Source organism: Hypanus sabinus, chromosome 26 (assembly GCF_030144855.1).
Source record: "Hypanus sabinus isolate sHypSab1 chromosome 26, sHypSab1.hap1, whole genome shotgun sequence".
Lineage (NCBI taxonomy): Eukaryota > Metazoa > Chordata > Chondrichthyes > Myliobatiformes > Dasyatidae > Hypanus > Hypanus sabinus.
The window spans coordinates 42,971,225-42,988,018 of NC_082731.1; the positions used below are offsets into that span (position 1 = coordinate 42,971,225).

The following is a 16,794-nucleotide window of genomic DNA, read 5'->3' on the forward strand; positions in this document are numbered from 1 at the left end:
TGTAGAAAAATTTACCAACAATCATGGTCGTGGAAAGACCATGATTGCCGACGTTATACAATAGGGCACATAATGAACCAAAGAACTCTTTAAACTAATGTATACCTTCAAGATTCAAAAGATTAAAAGTACATGTATTATCGAAGAATGTATAAATTACTCAACCTTGAAATTTGTTTGCTCACAGGTAGCCACGAAGCAAGAAATGCAAAGGAACCCAATTAAAGAAAAAAATAAAGGACCAACACCCGTTGGGTAGGCAAAAGAAAAAAAATCACAAATCGTGTAAACAATTGAAGCAAACGACAATACTCCGAACCAAATTGAGTCCTCGGATCCGAACCTGGGTCAGCCCCAAAGCTTCGCTTGTCACTTCATCATATTAGCAGGTACGGAGCACAGCGGTCAGGGCAGCCTCACAGCCTCAGCACCATGGAGAGAGGAGTGACCATCACGGAGGATGAGAGAAACCATCTCTCGCCCCAGATCCCGACATCCTGTATACTACCGGGCTACAGTATGTGTGGGATACAGGAAGGGGAAAACACATCTACAGCTGTGAAGATCCCTGCTGCACCTGAGGACCTTGTGATCTCTGTCTCAGAGGCCGATGTTAGACTGTCTTTAAAGAGAGTGAACCCTTGCAAGATAGAAGGTCCAGATGAAGCAACTGGTAAGGCTCTGAAAACATGCGCCAACCAACTAGCGGGAGTATTCAAGGACATTTTCAACCTCTCACTGCTACAGGCCGAAGTTCCCACTTGCTTCAAAATGGCAACAATTATGTCTAAGAAGGGTAGCGTGATCTGCCTTAATGGCTATCGCCTGGTAGTAATCACATCTACCATGATGAAATGCTTTGAGAGGTTGGTCATGACTAGATTGAATTCCTGCCTCAGCAAGGACTTGGACCCATTGCAATTTGCCTATCGTCACAATAGGTCAATGGCAGAAGCAATCTCAATGGCTCTTCACACGGCTTTAGACCACCTGGACAACACAAATACCTACGTCAAGATGCCGTTCATCGGCTATAGTTCAGCATTTAATACCATCATTCCCACAATCCTGATTGAGAAGTTACAGAACCTGGGCCTCTGTACCTCCCTCTGCAATTGGATCCTTGACTTCCTAACCGGAAGACCACAATCTGTGCGGATTGGTGATAACATATCCTCGTTGCTGATGGGCAACACTGGTGCACCTCAGGGGTGTGTGCTTAGCCCACTGCTCTACACTCACGATTGTGTGGCTAGGCATAGCTCAAATACCATCTATAAATTTGCTGATGATACAATCATTGTTGGCAGAACCTCAGATGGAGACGAGAAGGTGTACAGGAGCGAGATATACCAACTAGTAAAGTGATGCCACAGCAACAACCTGGCACTCAACGTCAGTAAGACGAGAGAGCTGATTGTTAACTTCAGGAAGGGTAAGACGAAGGAACACAAACCAATTCTCATAGAGGGATCAGAAGTGGAGAGAGTGAGCAGTTTCAAGTTCCTGGGTGTCAAGATCTCTGAGGATCTAACCTGGTCCCACCATATCGATGCAGTTATAAAGAAGGCAAGACAGCGGCTATACTTCATTAGGAGTTTGAAGAGATTTGGCATGTCAACAAATACACTCAAAATCTTCTATAGATGTACAGTGGAGAGCATTCTGACAGGCTGCATCACTGTCTGGCATGGAGGGGCTACTGTACAGGACTGAAGGAAGCTGCAGAGGGTTGTAAATCTCGTCAGCTTCATCTTGGGTACTAGCCTACAAAGTACCCAGGACATCTTCAGGGTGCGGTGTCTCAGAAAGGCAGCGTTCATTATTAAGGACCTCCAGCACTCAAGGCATACCCTTTTCTCACTATTATCATCAGGGAGGGGGTACAGGAGCCTGAAGGCACACACTCAGTGATCAGGAACAGCTTCTTCCCCTCTACCATCCAATTCCTAAATGGACATTGAACCCTTGGGCGCTACCTCACTTTTTTTTAATATACAGTATTTCTGTTTTTTTGCATGTTTTTAATCTATTCAATACACATATACTGTAATTGATTTACTTATTTATTTTTATTTTCTTCTAGATTATGTATTGCATTGAACTGCTGCTGCTAAGTTAACAAATTTCATGTTGTCACACATTGTCACGTTGTCAAATGTCACACATGCCAGTGATAATAAACCTGATTCTGATTCTGAATGTATCTGTATAATATTGAGGTACAGTACTGGTGGGCTACAGGTCTATACATGTACTTGTATATGGGAGGGCTGAGGATGTGTCTGCCAGCCATTTTGATTTGAACCATCTCAGAAGATGTGGCTTGCCTTATGCATTATTCAGGTGATGCTCTCACACCTAATGTAGTGTCGTGGACAACGAGGAGAGCCCGCACGGTCTGTAGAGGGGTCAGCATCAGCTGGAAAAATGGGCTGAAATAAGGCAGATGGAATTTAATGCAGACAAGTGCGATGTGTTGGACCTTGGTAGGACCAACCAGGGTAGGTCTTACACAGTGAGTGGTAGGGCACTGAGGAGTGCAGTAGGACAGAGGGATCAGGGAATACAGGTCCATAATTCATTGAAAGTGGCATCACAGGCAGACAGGGTCATTAAGAAAGCTTTTGGCACATTGGCCTTCATAAATCAAAGTACTGCGTACAGGAGATGGGATGTCATGTTGAAGTCGTGTAAAGCACTGGTGAGGCCTAATTTGGAGTATTGTCTCCAGTTGATGTTGCTTTGTTGCATGCTCGAGTGCTCGGTGGTGGGTGCCATTACTTTTTTTTCCTGGTGGTGGGGGAAGGGGGGGGATCATTTCTTCCTGCCGCTTATGCGTGGGAGGGAGGGAAACTGGGGGGATTTTTGGGTTCTAACATTTACTGTCATTCATTCTTTGGGGGCACTCCTCTGTTTTCATGAATGGTTGCAAAGAAAAAGCATTTCAGGATGTATATTGTACACATTTCTCTGACATTGAATTGTACCTTTGAAACCTTTGAAGTTTTGGTCATCTACCTAAAGGAAAGATGTAAATCATGTTGAAAGAGTTCAGAGAAAATTTACAAGGATGTTGCTAGGACTGGAGGACCAGAGATATAAGGAAAGATTGAATAGGTTAGGACTTCACTCCTTGGAGAGGAATAAGATTGAGAGGAGATTTGATAGAGGTATACAAAATTATGAGGGGAATAGATAGGGTAAATCCAAGCAGGCTTTTTCCACTGCAGTTGGTTGGGACTACAGCAAAGGTCATGGGTTAAGGACAAGAGGTGAAAATTTTAAGGGGAACATGAAGAGAAACTTCTTCACTCAGAGGATGGTGAGAGTGTGGAATGAACTGCCAGCACAAGTGGTGCCTGTGAGCTTGATTTCAATGGTTAAGAGAAATTTGCAGAGGTACATGGATGGTAGGGGTCTGAAGGTTCTGGCCCCAGTGCAGGTCGATGGGAGTTGGCAGTTTAAATGGTTTGGTATGGAGTAGATGGGCTGTAGGGCCTGTTCCTGTGCTGACATTTTGAACACTTTATGACTGTAACCTGAAGAGTTCCAGCTCGCCTGACAATGAAAATCACCAGGGACAGATTTACTAGTTATTTTTCTCCCGTTTGTGCAAGTTTGTGCAATGTTGGTTTGCTGTCATGGTCGCAATGGGCCAAACAGTCTCATGTGCTGGACTTGACTCATCTGTTTTATAGTAGTTACTGTTGGAGAATCAGCCGGCTGGTGGTGTAATGGCATCCATACCAGACTTTGAGGCAAGTGGTCCCAGGTTCGAATCCGGCCGACTCCTTACATACTACCTATCTGTGCTGGGGTGAGCGTCGAGCTAGCAACTCGGTCTCATAAAAAACAGACAGTACTAAAAATATGGCAAGGCGCGGAGAGGAACAAAAAACTGTTAGGGAAAACGGTTCAGGAAAAGTTTGCTACAGAGGGGCGAGCATGTGCATGCAGAGGGTTTGAAATGATTTCATAGAGTGGGTTTTAAGTATTGTATTTCCTAGTATGCTAGGAGAAGGACTGTAGCCTGAGTTGCCCTGCATGAAGCAGAGACAGTGGCTATCTGAATCGACTCGCTGCCTCGTCGCTCCAGTGAGCAGCGTTCAGCCCCAAACTCCGATGCTGTCTGTGTGGAGTTTGCATGTTCTCCCTGTGACTGAGTGGGTTCCCCCCCAACACACATCTGAAAGATAGGCCAGTTGGTGGTGTTGTGTATTTAATACTTCAATAATATTTGATACAGCTTGCTTGTGTGTGATCCACACATTAAGTACCCTTGTTCGTTAAGTAATTATTACAGGTTATATGTAAAAATACTTTAATTGCATCCGTCATCACACTACATATGATATGTGCATGCCTCACTTAAGGTGAACTCTAAGTTTCACCGGTATTTATGGACTCTATGTGTACCTTCTGAATTAATTTAGTGCTTTGAAAATATAAAACTTAACTGGTGGGTTCACTTGCCCTGGGTATGTAGTTTGCACAGAAATAGAGAGAAACGTACAGAGGTGAAAATAGGATTCTTGTACAATGGATTGTTGATGGTTACCACAACCTCAGAGTCACCCGGCCGGGAAACAGTCCATTCGGCCCAACTGATCCATGCTAACCTAAGTTCCCATCTAAGCTTGGCCGTTTTGCCCATATTTGGCATATGTCCCTGTGAACCTTTCCCCTCAAAGAACGTTACCAAGAACCTTTTTGTTGTCATTCATGTCCCAGACTCCACCACTTCTTCTGGCAGCTCATTCAGTGCATTGACCCCCCTCTGGGTGAGAAGGTCACCCCTCTGGTTGCTGTTAAATTCCTCCTCTCACATTAAACCCGTGATCTTAAATTTATGTATTTATTTCGAGATACAGCACAGTACAGGCCCTTCTAGCCCAACGAGCCTGCACCACCCAATCACGCCCACGTGACCGATTAATCTACTAACCCGTACCTCTTTGAACCGTGGGAGGAAATTGGAGCACCTGCAGGAACCCATGTGATAACGGGAAGAATGCACAAATGTTTTACAGCGGAATTGAACCTGGGTCACTGGCGCTACGACAGTATTACTCTAATCATGTTCTTACTTCTTGTTTTCCCAGCCCTGGGAAGAAGACTGTGTGCAATCACCCATTCTAACTGATGTGCCATGGGGCCTGTTGCATGCAGTACCTCAACAGCAGGTTGCCCACAACCCACTGAGCCACAGGGTAGCCGGAGGCACTGACGGAGCGAGATGTGACTGCCCAGCGGAACAGCCTGTGTCACTTCCCCACGTAAGCAAGGTCCAGGCCCTTCAGCCCACAAAGTTGTGCCAACATTTTAACCTCCTTTAAGATCAATCTAACTCTTCCCTCCTACATACCCACCAATTTTTTACCATCATCCATGGCCAGACGTTTCCTCCTCTATCCTTGATTGGTCCTACCCTCGCAGAACCCTCCTGTTCTTCACATGCTTGTAGAAAGCCTTGGAGTTTTCCTTGCTCCAACTCGCCAAGGTCCTCTCATGTCCCCTTCTAGCTCATCTAGGTTCATTCTCCAACTCTGGTAGAGCCCCGCCTGATCCTTGCTTCCTTCTTCCTACCAATTAGATGTTCTACATCTCTTGTCAGCCATGGTTCCCTCGCCCTATCATCCTTTCAAGTCAAGTCACTTTTATTGTCATTTTGACCATAACTGCTATGTACAGTACATAGTGAAAATGAGACAACGTTTTTCAGGACCATGGTGTTACATGACACAGTACAAAAACTAGACTGAGCTATGTAAAAAACAACACAGAAAGAAAAAAAAAACTACACTAGACTAGACTACAGACTGCATAAAGCACACAAAACAGTGCAGGCATTACAATAAATAATAAACGGGACAGTAGGGCAGTAAGGTGTCAGTCCAGGCTCTGGGTATTGAGGAGTCTGACAGCTTGGGTTACATACTGTTTCCCTGTCTCAGTGGGACAAACCTATCTGGAATCCACAGAACCATGTCTGGTCCTTGCTTTCTAAACCTTCAGTAAGATTCCTTCTTCCTCTTAGCTAGATATTCCACTTCCCTTGTCAGCCATTGTCCTTTCGCCTTTCCGGAAAGGGGCAAATCCACGCAGAAGCCCATGCAAATAAACAAGGTCCACATCTCCATTGTGCGTTTCCTGGAGTACGTCCATTCCCAATCTACGCGCCCAAGTTCCTGCCTAATTACACCCTAATTCTCTCTCCACACCCGCCCCCGCCCCCATTTAAATACTTTCCTGCACTGTCTGCTCCCATCCCTGTCCGAGGCAAAGGCAAAGGTTCCTTGCGTAGAACCAGCAGAGCTTTCCTAAGGATTTGCAGTACTCGGTTTCCCAGAGGGGAGAAGCTGTGAGGCTGACGTTTAATTAACTATTTGGGTTTGGATGGTCGAAGGCATTAACGCTAATTGCTGAGCCTGGCCACATGCTTACAGGCGGATTTCACTGAGAACTGCCAGTTGATTTCAGTCGCTGTGCTCGGCCATACACTATTCACACAGTCCGCGCAGTAACTCCAACTTGCCATCTGATAGCAGACTGACAGGTTGATGACATTATCAGCGTATTTAGTACTTTAACACCAGCAGGAAAAAAATAACACACAATGCTAGCCACATCTTGTAAGATGTATTAGATTAGAATCTCACCAGTCTTTGACGGTCCTGTACCCCGTGTTATACAGGGTCAGGGACAGACCCTCCCCCACCGGTACCGTACCCCGGTGTTATACAGTGACAGACACGTCCCCACCGGTACCGTACCCCAGTGTTATACAGTGACAGACCCGTCCCCACCGGTACCGCACCCCTGTATTATACAGTGACAGACCCGTCCCCACCGGTACTGTACCCCAGTGTTATACAGTGACAGACACCTCCCCACCGGTACCGTACCCCAGTGTTATACAGTGACAGACCCGTCCCCACCGGTACTGCACCCCTGTATTATACAGTGACAGACCCGTCCCCAACGGTACTGTACCCCAGTGTTATACACGGACAGATCTGTCCCCACTTGCACCATACCCCGGTGTTATACAGCAGTGACAGACCTGTCCCCCAGTGTTATACAGGGGCAGATTTGTACCCACCAGTACTGTACACCAGTGTTACCTGTGGCAGACACTAGTACTGTATTACAGTGTTACACAGTGACAGACCCATCCCCACTGCTACTGTACCCCAGTGTTATACAGTGACAGACCCATCCCCACCGGTACTGTACCCCAGTGTTATACACGGACAGATCTGTCCCCACTTGCACCGTACCCCGGTGATATACAGCAGTGACAGACCTGTCCCCCAGTGTTATACAGGGGCAGATTTGTACCCACCAGTACTGTACACCAGTGTTACCTGTGGCAGACACTAGTACTGTATTACAGTGTTACACAGTGACAGACCCATCCCCACTGCTACTGTACCCTACTTTTATAGTCTGATAGGTCTATCCCCACCAGTGCTGTGCCTTACCACAGTGCTCTACACTGACAGAGCTATACTCTCTGATTTTGTACAACAGTTTTATTGTCAAAGGACGAGCACACAACAGAATCATATTCCAAAGTTATATTTTAATAGAACATGCCAACAGGTCCTGCAGCCAAGTTTATACAGAGTCAGATGTAAATACAGTTTGACTGGTCCAATACAGTTCAGTGTTATACAGTGACAGTACCCACCTGTACTTTGTTCCACAGTGACACACGTCTCCATCAGCACTATGCTGTTGTTAAGGTACTGGACTAACAATCTAGAAGTCAAACTGTAATTCCAAGTTCAAATCCCACCACAGCTGATGTGGAATTTAGCATCAGTCAATAACCGAGAACTTTAGAGAAGTTAATTATTGGAGGGCCAAAAAGTATTAAACTTTTATAAAACCCCTGAGGATTGTTGGTGCCGGAATGAATGACGACACCTGCAGGCAGCCTCGTGTGTGCTGGTTGTCAACACAAACGATGCATTTCATAGAGCATAGAAATCTGCAGCACACTACAGGCCCTTCGGCCCACAATGTTGTGCCTATCATGTAACCTGCTCTAGAAACTGTCTAGAATTTCCCTACCGCATAACCCTCTATTTTGCTAACCTCCACGTACCTATCTAAGAGGCTCTTAAAAAACCCTATTGTACCCGCCTCCACCACTGTCACTGGCAGTGCATTCCACACTCCCACCGCTCTCTGACATCTCCCTTATACCTACTTAAAACTATGAACCCTTGTACTAGTCATTTCAGCCCTGGGGAAAAGCCTCCGGCTATCCACATGAGCAATGCCTCGCAATCATCCTATCTTATTTCACTGTATGTTTTGATGCACACGGTAAGTAAACTTGAATCTTGATTCATCTAGTGGCTTCGCCACCGGACTTTGGAGAGAGAGGGTCTCGGGTTCGAATTCGGCCGGCTCCCTGCACACCTTGCATCTGTGCTGGGTCGAGCTGGAGACACAGCCTCTGCGAAGCTAAGGAAACGGCAAGGCTGCTGCCCAATGTGCCAGACAAGGCGCGGAGGGGAACTGAACCAACTTAATTCTCGAGTGCCTCTGTCACCGAGGGAATTCAGTCATCCATACAAAACCTGACAGAACATCGAGCAATACAGCAGAGGAACAGACACTTCAGGCCACAACATTAAATTAGCGATCAAATGGTCTCTAATTTCTTCTGCTTACACAATGTCCATATCCATTCCATTTTTCTCATATTCATGTGCCTATCTGAACATCATTTCAAAGTCCCTAATGTATCGGCCTCCACCACCACCCCAGACAGCACAATCCAGGCACCTACCTCTCTCTGTGTCAAAATAAAACATGCCCCTCACATCTCCTCTCACCTTCAGTGCATGCCCTCTGGCATTCAGCATTTCAACCCTGGTATTCTCCACCCTGGTTGGCACGTGGCCTAGTGGATAAGGCATCGGTCTAGTGATCTGAAGGTCACTGGTTCGAGCCTCAGCTGAGGCAGCGCATTGCGTCCTTGAGCAAGGCACTGAACCACACATCGCTCCGCGACGACACCGGTGCCAAGGCGCCAAGTGCCCTTCCCTTGGACAACATCAAGGCTCGCAGCTTGGGCAACTGCCGGTCTCCCATACAACCCTGCCCAGGCCTGCACTCAGGAAATCTTCCAAGGCGCAAATCTACGGTCTCACGAGACTAACGGATGCCTATATAAATTCTCTCTGTCTGCTCTATCTATGCCTCTCTCCTCGGACAGACCCGTCCCCACCGGTTTGTCCAACCTCTCCTCATGTGGGGGTTGTGGTTGGGGCAGATACATTAGAGGCTTTTAAGAGACATTGAGACAGGCTCATGAATGTGAGGAAGATGGGGGGGGGATATGGACTTTGTGTAGGCCGGAGTGATTAATGTCTTGGGGGGGTGGGGATTCTTGATTTGCTTCTCAGCTGCTTTAGCACAACATTGTGGGCCGAAGGGCCTGTGCTGTACCCCTCTAATCCTGGTAAACCTCTTCTGCACCCTCTCCTAAGCCTCGATAAATACTTCTGTTGACTCCTGACCGGATTGATACTTGGGGGCTCTGCATGGCGGTGGTGGTGGTGGAAGGGCTGATGCTTTTTTTGCTGAGGCAAGTGAGGGAGAGGGTTGCCACTTGTGAGTGGGAGGGGGAGGAGACACTTTGGGGGTTCTAATGTTTTCCTGTTATTCTTTCTTCGGGGCTTTTTTTTCTTCTGTTTTGCGGACGTCTGTGGAGAGTAAGAATTTCAGGTTGTACACTGTAAGCATTATATTAAGTGGGACCACTGAGCACCCCCCCATTTCAAGGGCAAGTTAGGAATGGGGAATAAATGCTGGCACTGCCCATTAACACTGGCAGCCAAACACCAGGGAGGGGTTTGCCGGCAATGCCCAGATAGCGGGAAAGAAATCAAGAAATTTTGAAGCTAATGAGAGTCTGCCTGATCTTTAGATCTTTACGCCGGAGAGAGGGAGCTTTGCTCTGCATCGAACTAATCCCTAAGTTAGACCCAAATGAGCACAGATAAATGCAAAAACAAATTCATTTCCTCACGATGACCTTGAACATTAATTTCACTCAGAAAGAAACTAAAAGACGTGCAAAATGGCAATGACAAAAATGGAATCCTTTTTCTGAAAGTGCCGGAGTTAACTGACACCGAAAACCATAAAGCATTGATACAAGAGAACAGTGGGGAAGCCTTAATCGTGACCAGGGTTTCAATTGGCCTTTAAACCTCCTTCGCAGGATTAAGACTGGGGAATTAGAAAAAGATTAAGATTGCAATCAGGCCTTTTTTTTCTCCAAAATGAATTTTCACATACAATTAAACATTGAGTGTTCCACAATTTGGGTTTAGAAAAAAAAAATTGCAGTTCAAATGAGTTTTTTCTCTGCAAATTTTCTAAAGTAATGAGGCTTGTAACGACTCCAAAATGACTGATATTTTCCTTTAATATTTCCTATCTACAACAACAACTGCTCGGATTCACGTGGGGTTGGCGCCTTTAATGCAGTAACAGAGTTTGGCTGCCATTCTTCCGAACCGGGGTTTGGCAGCCAAACACCAGGGAGGGGCTTGTGGCAGAAGTTGGCAAAAAAAAAATGGTTGACATGCGTCAGCATTCAGGAGAGAGAAAGAGAGAGGAAGCGAGGGGGTGAGAGAGCGGGGGGGGGGAGGGGGAGAGAGAGAGAGATAAAGGTAGGGGAGGGGGAGTCAGTGGGGAAGAGGGAGGGAGCGAGGGAGGAGAGAGAGTGGGGCTGTGAGAGGTGTGGGAGAGAGAGTGAGAGAGAGATGGAGAGAAATAAAGAGGAAGAGAGGGGGGGAGAGAGTGGGAGAGAGAGAGGACAGAGATGGCGAAGGGAGTAGGGGAGGGCAAGAGAGGTAGGAGAGGAAGTTGGGGAGAATGGGAGAGAAGGAGGGAGAGAGAGATAAGAGAGGGAGTAGGGGAGGTGGAGGGAAGAGGGAGTAGGGGAGGTGGATGGGAGAGGGAGCGAGAGAGATGGGGAGAGTGAGACAGAGAGAGAGAGAGTAAGAAAGAGAGTGTAAAAGAGAGAAAGTAAGAGAGAGACGGAGAGACATGAGGAGAGAACTCTGCATTCGAACCTGAGTGTGTCGATGCGGCAATGCCACTGAATTTTCTGAGGGAGGGCGGAGGTCCTGAAGGCTGTAGGGTTGGAGGACGTTGGGCAGTTGGGTGGAGGGTAAGTGGGAGCTTGCTGTGTGGACGTCAGCTGCAGTCCGCTGGTGGTTACATCCCATGAAGATTCAGACACAAGAGGGTAGAAGATGGAACACTTTTCTCTGCTCCCTCACTGAATGAGGAGGCCACTGGCTTCACTTGCTTTCAACTCTGAACATTAATTGCCTGTGAGAAGGTGACACTTTCTTGAAACACTGCAGACGCCATGCTGATGGTAGTCCCCAATGTGTTCATCGGCCTTCTCGTCCCCACTTCCCACAGGTACCCGTGGTTACCGCCTGCTTCTTCCCCCCAGACACACAGACACAGGTGAAACCCAGGCAAATGGATCCCCTCATCCTTCCCTATCTCCCATGGTCCACCCTCCTCTCCTAACAGACTCCTCCCTCTTCAGCCCTTTACCTCTTCCACCTATCACCTCCCAGCTTCTTACTTCATTCTCCTCCCCCACCCACCTTCCCCCTCACTTGGTCCCTCCAATCACCTGCCAGCTTCGCCTCCTCCCCCTCCTTCTTATTCTGGCTGAAAGAACGTTCACTGTTTATTCCTCTCCGTAGATGCTGCCTGGCCTGTTAAGCACCCCCCCCCCCCACCCACACTCCAGGCATTTTGTGTGTGTGTGGCTCTAGATTTCCAGCATCTCTCGTGTTCACTATCTGCCCGTGACTGACCATGGCCAGACCAAGACTTAACTGGCTCCTCACCCCGACCACTCCTCGAAGTTCAGGAGGGGAAGCGAAAGAAGCAAATTACCCCCCCCCCCACACATTCAGAGGCTGCAGCCTTCCGCACTGACTCCTCCCAGCCGCAGAAGGGATAGGCGACCGGGGAGTCCTTGAGCAAACTTGGGAATCTGCTCTGTGGGACACAGTCCTCCCCAGGACCCCACACCGTATAGGGGGTGGAGGACCCCGGGATAAAGAGGCGTCCGCCGGGGGGTGCCCCGGTGGGACTTGTGGCTCTGTGTGGCAGAGGAGCCTGTCAGCACTGGGATTATTACTACATCTCAGCTGCCAGCAACACATCGCCTGAGCGAAGGTAAAAATCCTGATCGCTTGACCTTTAATACATTGTCTCTTTATAATCTGAATCACTAAAAACCCAGGAGAAGGAGCAGGCAATCAAATGGCTGCTGGATCATCGCGGATGTGTCAAGCTTATTTAATTTGCCCTGGAGACCCCGCCGGTCTGTGTTTCGATCGGATCAGCAAAATTACTCGCAATCTATTGTTGGCTTTGCTCTCCTCTCGCACTTTCAATCTACGACCAAACACACACCGAAACAACTGTGGAAAGTTTCATATACACGGTTTATGAATGGACCCATGATTAGAGCACACAGTGAGGTGTTGCAAAAGTCAGCACCAGACATGCTGTCGTCTCCTGCACCAAGTTCAACGCTGCATCAAACACTAATGCCCTTGAACAGAAAATTGTACAAAGCCTCGACCTACAAAGCCCAGTGCATCACGGGTAAAGCCCTCCCAAGCATTCAGCACTTCTACATGAAGACCTGTCGTAGGAGAGCAGCACCCATCTTCGGGTAGAAGGTACAGGAACCTCAGAACTCACACCACCCAGGCCATGCTCTCCTCTCTCTGCTCCATCACAGGAGCCTCAGGAGTCACACCACCAGGCTCAGAAACAGTTACCATCCCTCAACCATCAGGCTCTTGAACAAAAGGAGATAACTACACTCACTTGCCCCTCCATTGAGATGTTCCCACAACTAAAGATCTCACTTTAAGGATTCTTTATCTCATTATTTCATGCTCTCATTATTTATTGTTATTTATTTAAATTTGCACAGTTTGCAAAATCTGGTTGATCTTTCATTGATCCTATTATAGTTATTATTCTATAGATTTGCTGAGTAGGCCTCCGTTAGTCTCGATAGACCATGGATTTGCGCCTTGGAAACTTTCCAGGGCACAAGCCTGGGCAGGGCTTTTTTTTAATGGAAGACCGGCAGTTGCCCAAGCTGCAAGTCTCCCCTCTCACGCCACCGATGTTGTCCAAGGGAAGGGCATTAGCTTGGCACCGGTGTCGTCGCAGAGCAATGGTTAAGTGCCTTGCTCAAGGACACACGCACAGCCTCAGCCAAGGCTCGATCTAGCGACCTTCAGACGCCTTAACCACTTGGCCACGCACCAATTTGCTGAGAATGCCCGCAGGAAAGTACAGTGGTGACATACAGTACTCTGATAACAAACTTAACTTTCATCGTTGAACTTCAGAGAACTTGTCTCTTACCATATTCTATCTTGAGATTCATTGCCTTGCAACCGTTTGAGGAAAAAAGAAACTTAATACAACCTATGAGAAAACATGCACGAAGAAATATCAACTAACAACCAAAGTGCAGAAGAAGACAAACTGTGAAAATAAAAATCATACTGAGAATATGAGTAAGAGTCCCTTGAAAGGGAGTCTGTAGGTCATAGAATCAGTTTGGAATTCTGGTGATTGAAGTTATCCATGCTGGTCCAGGAGTCTGATGGCTGCAGGGTAATAACTGTCACTGATAAGTAAGTAAGTAAATAAATAATACTGAGAACATGAGTTAGAGTCCTTGAAAGTGAGTACATAGAGTCATAGAACAGTATAACACAGAAATAGGCCCTTCAGCCCATCTAGTCTCTGCCAAACCATTTAAATTCTCCCATCGACCTGCATCAGGACCACATGTATCTATCCAAATTTCTCTTAAATGTTGAAATTGAGCTTGCATGCACCATTTGTGCTCCACACTCTCACGACCCGCTGTGTGAAGACGTTTCCCCTCATGTTCCCCCTTAAACTTTTCACCTTTCACCCTTAACCCATGACCTCTGGCTATAGTCCCACCCAACGTCAGTGGAAAAATCCTGCTTGCATTTACCCTACCTGTACCCCTCCTAATTCTATATACCTCTATGAAACCTCTTCTTGTTCTTCTACAGGTTGTGCTCAGTAATTTCAGAGTTGAGGTGAGTGAAGTTATCCACACTGGTTCAGGAGCCTGATGTGTGGAATCAGTTCAGTGTTGGGGTGAGTGAAGTTATCCACACTGGTTCAGGAGCTTGATGTGTTGAATCAGTTCAGTGTTGGGGTGAGAGAAGTTATCCACAGTGGTTCAGGAGCCTGATGTGTGGAATCAGTTCAGAGTTGGGGTGAGTGAAGTTATCCACACTGGTTCAGGAGTCTGATGTGTGGAATCAGGTCAGCATTGAGGTGAGTGAAGTTATCCACACTGGTTCAGGAGCCTGATGTGTTGAATCAGTTCAGTGTTGGGGTGAGTGAAGTTATCCACACTGGTTCAGGAGCCTGATGTGTGGAATCAGTTCAGTGTTGGGGTGAGTGAAGTTATCCACACTGGTTCAGGAGCCTGATGTGTTGAATCAGTTCAGAGTTGGGGTGAGTGAAGTTATCCACACTGGTTCAGGAGCCTGATGTGTTGAATCAGTTCAGTGTTGGGGTGAGTGAAGTTATCCACACTGGTTCAGGAGCCTGATGTGTGGAATCAGTTCAGAGTTGGGGCGAGTGAAGTTATCCACGCTGGTTCAGGAGCCTGATGTGTGGAATCAGTTCAGTGTTGGGGCGAGTGAAGTTATCCACACTGGTACAGGAGCCTGATGTGTTGAATCAGTTCAGAGTTGGGGTGAGTGAAGTTATCCACACTGGTTCAGGAACCTGATGTGTGGAATCAGTTCAGTGTTGAGGTGAGTGAAGTTATCCACACTGGTTCAGGAGCCTGATGTGTGGAATCAGTTCAGTGTTGAGGTGAGTGAAGTTATCCACACTGGTTCAGGAGCCTGATGTGTTGAATCAGTTCAGCGTTGGGGTGAGTGAAGTTATCCACACTGGTTCAGGAGCCTGATGTGTTGAATCAGTTCAGTGTTGGGGTGAGTGAAGTTATCCACACTGGTTCAGGAGCTTGATGTGTTGAATCAGTTCAGTGTTGGGGTGAGAGAAGTTATCCACAGTGGTTCAGGAGCCTGATGTGTGGAATCAGTTCAGAGTTGGGGTGAGTGAAGTTATCCACACTGGTTCAGGAGTCTGATGTGTGGAATCAGGTCAGCATTGAGGTGAGTGAAGTTATCCACACTGGTTCAGGAGTCTGATGTGTTGAATCAGTTCAGTGTTGGGGTGAGTGAAGTTATCCACACTGGTTCAGGAGACTGATGTGTGGAATCAGTTCAGTGTTGGGGTGAGTGAAGTTATTCACACTGGTTCAGGAGCCTGATGTGTTGAATCAGTTCAGAGTTGGGGTGAGTGAAGTTATCCACACTGGTTCAGGAGCCTGATGTGTTGAATCAGTTCAGTGTTGGGGTGAGTGAAGTTATCCACACTGGTTCAGGAGCCTGATGTGTGGAATCAGTTCAGAGTTGGGGCGAGTGAAGTTATCCACGCTGGTTCAGGAGCCTGATGTGTGGAATCAGTTCAGTGTTGGGGCGAGTGAAGTTATCCACACTGGTACAGGAGCCTGATGTGTTGAATCAGTTCAGAGTTGGGGTGAGTGAAGTTATCCACGCTGGTTCAGGAGCCTGATGTGTGGGATCAGTTCAGAGTTGGGGCGAGTGAAGTTATCCACGCTGGTTCAGGAGCCTGATGTGTGGAATCAGTTCAGTGTTGGGGCGAGTGAAGTTATCCACACTGGTACAGGAGCCTGATGTGTTGAATCAGTTCAGAGTTGGGGTGAGTGAAGTTATCCACGCTGGTTCAGGAGCCTGATGTGTGGAATCAGTTCAGAGTTGGGGTGAGTGAAGTTATCCACGCTGGTTCAGGAGCCTGATGTGTGGAATCAGTTCAGTGTTGAGGTGAGTGAAGTTATCCACACTGGTTCAGGAGCCTGATGTGTTGAATCAGTTCAGTGTTGAGGTGAGTGAAGTTATCCACACTGGTTCAGGAGCCTGATGTGTTGAATCAGTTCAGCGTTGGGGTGAGTGAAGTTATTCACACTGGTTCAGGAGCCTGACGTGTGGAATCAGTTCAGAGTTGGGGAGAGTGAAGTTATCCACACTGGTTCAGGAGCCTGACGTGTGGAATCAGTTCAGAGTTGGGGAGAGTGAAGTTATCCACACTGGTTCAGGAGCCTGATGTGTGGAATCAGTTCAGAGTTGGGGTGAGTGAAGTTATCCACACTGGTTCAGGAGCCTGATGTGTGGAATCAGTTCAGAGTTGGGGTGAGTGAAGTTATCCACGCTGGTTCAGGAGCCTGATGTGTGGAATCAGTTCAGTGTTGGGGCGAGTGAAGTTATCCACACTGGTACAGGAGCCTGATGTGTTGAATCAGTTCAGAGTTGGGGTGAGTGAAGTTATCCACGCTGGTTCAGGAGCCTGATGTGTGGAATCAGTTCAGTGTTGGGGCGAGTGAAGTTATCCACACTGGTACAGGAGCCTGATGTGTTGAATCAGTTCAGTGTTGGGGTGAGTGAAGTTATCCACACTGGTTCAGGAGCCTGATGTGTGGAATCAGTTCAGAGTTGGGGTGAGTGAAGTTATCCACGCTGGTTCAGGAGCCTGATGTGTGGAATCAGTTCAGAGTTGGGGTGAGTGAAGTTATCCACACTGGTTCAGGAACCTGATGTGTGGAATCAGTTCAGTGTT

At 47.4% G+C, this 16,794-nt stretch overlaps 1 protein-coding gene across 1 annotated transcript in view; it reads right to left on the reverse strand.

The window, feature by feature from the left end:
* The window catches only part of LOC132381756 (neuronal PAS domain-containing protein 3-like), a 611,027-nt gene that overhangs the window by 513,208 nt on the left and 81,025 nt on the right, over positions 1–16,794 (reverse strand). The gene's annotated exons all lie outside the window — the stretch shown is intronic.